This window comes from Zeus faber (assembly GCF_960531495.2).
Source record: "Zeus faber genome assembly, chromosome: 15".
In the NCBI taxonomy this organism is placed as follows: Eukaryota; Metazoa; Chordata; class Actinopteri; order Zeiformes; family Zeidae; genus Zeus; species Zeus faber.
The window spans coordinates 27,358,115-27,363,114 of NC_137194.1; the positions used below are offsets into that span (position 1 = coordinate 27,358,115).

A 5,000-nucleotide genomic window follows, 5' to 3' on the forward strand; every position below is an offset into this window, starting at 1 on the left:
AAACACAAACACAATAGCCAGTCCAACCTTTTTGGCTCAGAATCTGATGAATAATGGAGCTATTGAGGCTTGGGGAGACGAGAGCTCTCATGAGCCCCAATGTCCCAGACCACCACACGACACACACACACACACACACACAAAGCACATACTGTACACATACACAGCCACACCCACGCCCACGCCCACACCCACACACACACACACACACACACACACACAATGCAGCACACAGATATCTAGGTGCACATGTAAGAACACTCTCCAGCATCACATACACCAACTCTCCTCTGTCTCCCTCCCTCTCTCTCTCTTTACCTCCCTCCCTCTGTCACCCGCACACATTCCATCACAGTCCCACAGCTCCAGAGGTACATCCATACATACACGGTGTCCCAGTGCAGGTGGCCTGTGTCGTTTTTATAACTTTTACATGAATCCTGCTGAGTCAGGTCACTCAGGACTACGTCCATAATAATATGCAATAACAATAATGAGTATAATGTGTGTGTTTGTGTGTGTAATAGAGGGTGAGCGAGAAAGAGTTAATAGGTACAGCCATCTCCATCCATCATGTTCCCTTTAACTGAGGAAGGCAGCTCTGGAACACACACACACACACAAACACACACACACACAGACACGCACACACACACACACACACACACACACACACACACACACACACACACACACACACACATACACGCAGGAGCTCCCTTCTGAACTCCCTTCTGATGCTATAAAAGGAAACATGGTTCCCATTGTTTTCAACCTGTGTGTTTGAGTGAATGTGCAATGGTGGAATGTAACAAAATATTTGTATTCATGCACTGGAATAAAAGAATATTTGAGGTATTTATACTTAAAAATACTATATTAAAATTATATATATTTTAAGTTTTTTTCATCTAACAACTGTGTGTGCAACTGAAACCTGAAGCTTGAATAAGAGAGGTTAATGGAGTGAGCATGACGTGAGGTCTTGATGTTGAACAAGTACTTCTGATACCAGAGTACACTAAATATCAAGTACTTCTAATTTGAAATTTGAGTGTTGAATGGAGGACTTTTATTTTGACATGACAGTCTGTATTCTTAATGTATATACTGTATACGTTTACCTTTATACATACACATGTATGATGTGTGTGTGTGATACAACAACACCATTGTCCTGCATTTTACAGCATATTTTCAGCAGCACAGAACCCTGAGAACCATGAGATCTACCATCCCCTCTCTCAGAAGCACAATTACACACACTCTTACACACATATACATTCATATTCTTTACATATATGGATCTATAACACACATACCCACACACATACTTTATGAGCATAGACACTTTGCCCACACTATATTCTGGAAGTCCTCTGTGTTTCCAGAATAGAGTGTGAACACACACACACACACACACACACACACACACACACACACACACACACACACACACACACACACACACACCACACACACACACACATACACACCCACTCCCCACGTGCACCATAATGCATCCTAGTAAAAAAGCCATTGGGTCCACTGACACTTGCATTCAGTTCAGCTTCAATAAACACACATCAGCTCTGTGCCAGGGGGGAGAGACAGAGCGGGTGAGAGAGGTAGAGAGAAAGGAGAGAGGGGGGCAGAGGGAAGAGGAGAGAGAGAGTGTCGGAGAGGGAAGGGGAGTGAGAGAAAGAGGGAATTTGAGAGAAGGGGTGGTAGAGGGAGAGAGTGAGAAAGAGAATGAGAGAGAGAGGTAGGGAGGGAAGGGGAGCGAGAGAGAGAGAGGAAGTTTGAGAGAGGGGATGCTAGATAAAGAGAGGGAGGGCGAGAAAGAGAAAGAATGGGAGAGAAAAAGGGAGGGATTTTTATGGTTACAGAGTTGTGACATCCCACCTTTATACAAGAGAGACGGAGGACTGAAGGAAGGACAGCGAGATATTGAAGGGAAAGGAGAGGCAAAGCAATCAGGTGTGAGGCTGACTGAGATGGGACCAGAGAGTGGGAGAAAAGGACGTTCAAAGTAGAGAGAGTAGGGAATAAACGACAGGTTAGAGAAAGGGAGAAAGGGGTACTGGTGTGAGTGAGTGAGTGAGTTAATTTCTCTTCCTACAGTCAAACATCTACAATACGTGCACTGACATCCACTCCAACACAAGTATATTTCTAATTGTCCACAAGTGCATGTAAACACTACATCCTGATTAGAATAACTGAGATGAACGGACAGATATCACGGCCAGGATTGGAAAATTATATCTGGAACGCTGTAGGCTCTGGAAGGCCTGTAGCCATCCCTCATCCCTGCTATTGTCCAGTTTGGTCGTAACAGGCCTGTAATGCCAATCCACTGAGAAACAACAATAAACATTAACACTGGAAAAAAAGGAACAAAACGCACTAGGTGAGGCAGAGTTTCCGTGCTCTTTCCATTGTAACACCCGTATTAAAACCGTTAAAGCCAAGTCATTGGAGGCAGTAGATATTGTAAAACCTTGTTCAGACTGAGCTCAACGTGCTCACGTATCTGGGATGTGGTTGAATCAGTTATGGGAAGAGCCAACATCCAAACAGCGAATCCTAAAGTGCATCCTTACGCTGAATGCTTTACCATACTGAAATATTTGTGCCAGAATGCTAATGCCCACCCTCCAGGGGGCGCTGGGAATTCAAAGGCTGAAAGGGGGAGGGATGGGGGGAGGGGGTTGGAGATATTACAGGTTTGTTTTTAAAGTTCAGTGTGTTTCACTTTTTGAATAATTCCAATTCACGAGTTGATAAGGTTCCATTTCTTCCTTTTCGCCCGAGAGTTTGCAATCTAGGAAATGTTCATTGAACCCATTGAACACGGTGTTGAGAGGATGAGTCAACGTAACCGTAACGTATAATACGTCAAATAAAGTTTGTCGTCACGGATGAGACCTAAACATCAGATCGGGGGCGTTAGTCCAAAAAAAAAGCTTGAGAATCCCTGTTGTCAACACACTCACCGATAACATCCCGACCATGTTTGTGAGTTAAAAATGAGTCTTGCCTCTAGAACATTGCAGCGCTTTTCTGAAATAGATGTGTTTTGCTGAAGGATTTTTGTTCTTGGCATATTCTGAAAATCTGTCTAACCTCCACTCAAAATGAGGGACAGCAGCGAGCGGCCTGTAAGTACAGTAGCGTTCTCCAGAGCATAAAGAGCTTTTGTTCTGGAAAACACACCAGCAGGTGCTGGAGGCCGCCTGGCGGGGACTGTACCATGATTAAACCAAGTCACAGAGTAAAGTGCAGGGGGAAGGCTCACGATTAGCATTACATTTACTTAAAACTTCTTTACACAAAGTGCCATGAGAAGACGTGACAGGGTTGTTTAAAATATTAAAGGAAAACTCTGGTATATGAGGCTAATTGTTCGACCATTGGGAGTCAACCCAAATGATTAGCATTAGAGTATTTTAAATTGCAATGGGGCAATCACCACGTTCTTTGGCAATGCGATTTCTGGAGGACATGGCCATTGAATTGACTCCCAATAGTCAAAAAGGCTTAGGTTAAAAAATACCGGCGTTTTCCTTTAACACTGATTGCACCATTTCTCTGGGTTGGATTCAGTTGGAATGGACCTCACCAACCGCATATATCTTGGTGGGGTCTCATTAAATCCGACACAGAACACATTCACGCAACGCTTCTGGTTCCGCAGATGTGATCAGATCTCGTCTCGGCTGCGTTGCCGCAGATCACAAACACAACACGCCGCGTTTATTTCCCCGTCGTTGGGGCAGCGTCGTAAAAAATCGTACTGCATCAGCCGCACGCCGAGTTAGAAAAAGTCTCGATCCGTCTCCGGTTAAATCCGGTTAAGACCTCCCTTAAGACCGAATCACCTCGGGGGAGGTTAATTAGAACATGCACACACACGAAAACATGCATTCAAGCACACACACAAACAGAGAAGCGGCAATTGGCCAACAGTGTCTGATGCTCTTCAGGCTTCTTAGTCAAGAAAGAGAAAGTGAAAAAGAGAGAGAAGGAAAGACAGCAGAGGGCAGGGAGTTTGGCTCCGTCTGAAAGAAGAGAGGGGGTGAACGGCGTCGGTTGGACCGGAGCACTCTGCTGGTCGCTGGTTCCCTGCCACCTGGCTACAGCGGGAAACAGTGATGGAAACTCTACCGTGGATAGCATCGTCTCAATTCTGGCTAATTTACTGCGACATACTGCGAGTTTCAACAAAGGGATGAGTGAAGGAAGTTATGGAAAATACTGTTACTCTTAATAACTTGGATCCCCTTGGATCCCCTTGTCTAATCTCAATCACTAGTCGCTCAGGAAGACGGCTTCCAATGTATGGTTGGAACTGCTTTGGATGATTGGAACGTTAAGTACAGATGTTCTAATCCAATCCAAGGCATTTATTTTGTGCAACTGACAATCTGATCAAAACACGTTATTAAAAGAATGTTAGCACCACGCTACTAAAATCTATTTGTTAGGAATGAGGAGTTCGCTGATAAAGACTTTAAAAAGTACTATAAGAGGTCCTATACAATTCTCCCTTATGGGATTTATTTTTGACTTTGTAAGATAAATTTGAATATGTGCATGTCCTTTTCTGCTTTGATGTGCACTTCGGTTATTATAGTTGTACTATTTGCTTTTTGTTTGACGAAAAACGTATGAAGAGGGCAGAAGAGGGGAGACATATGGATAAAATAAAAATTAAGTGTAATTACTACTTATTACACCTGTCGAGAATGCCCACTGCACTGGTCAATTCACACCATAATTCCAATTGTATTTACAGAAAAAAAACTAGTGAAAGCGAAATGAATCAACCGCCAGCATAGAGGACAGAGCCATCCATTGACAGCGATCCATCTTTCCCTGTTCGAACCTGGACTGCATCCAAGATCCAAGATTGTCTCTCATATGTCTCACTCTACAACCACCGTTAGGGGCAACAGAGCAGGTTCACAACCAGCCGACCCATGAGAGCAACTGGG

At 44.0% G+C, this 5,000-nt stretch overlaps 1 protein-coding gene across 1 annotated transcript in view; it reads right to left on the reverse strand.

Moving 5' to 3' along the window:
- The window catches only part of sema3b (sema domain, immunoglobulin domain (Ig), short basic domain, secreted, (semaphorin) 3B), a 35,607-nt gene that overhangs the window by 29,398 nt on the left and 1,209 nt on the right, over window positions 1-5,000 (reverse strand). The gene's annotated exons all lie outside the window — the stretch shown is intronic.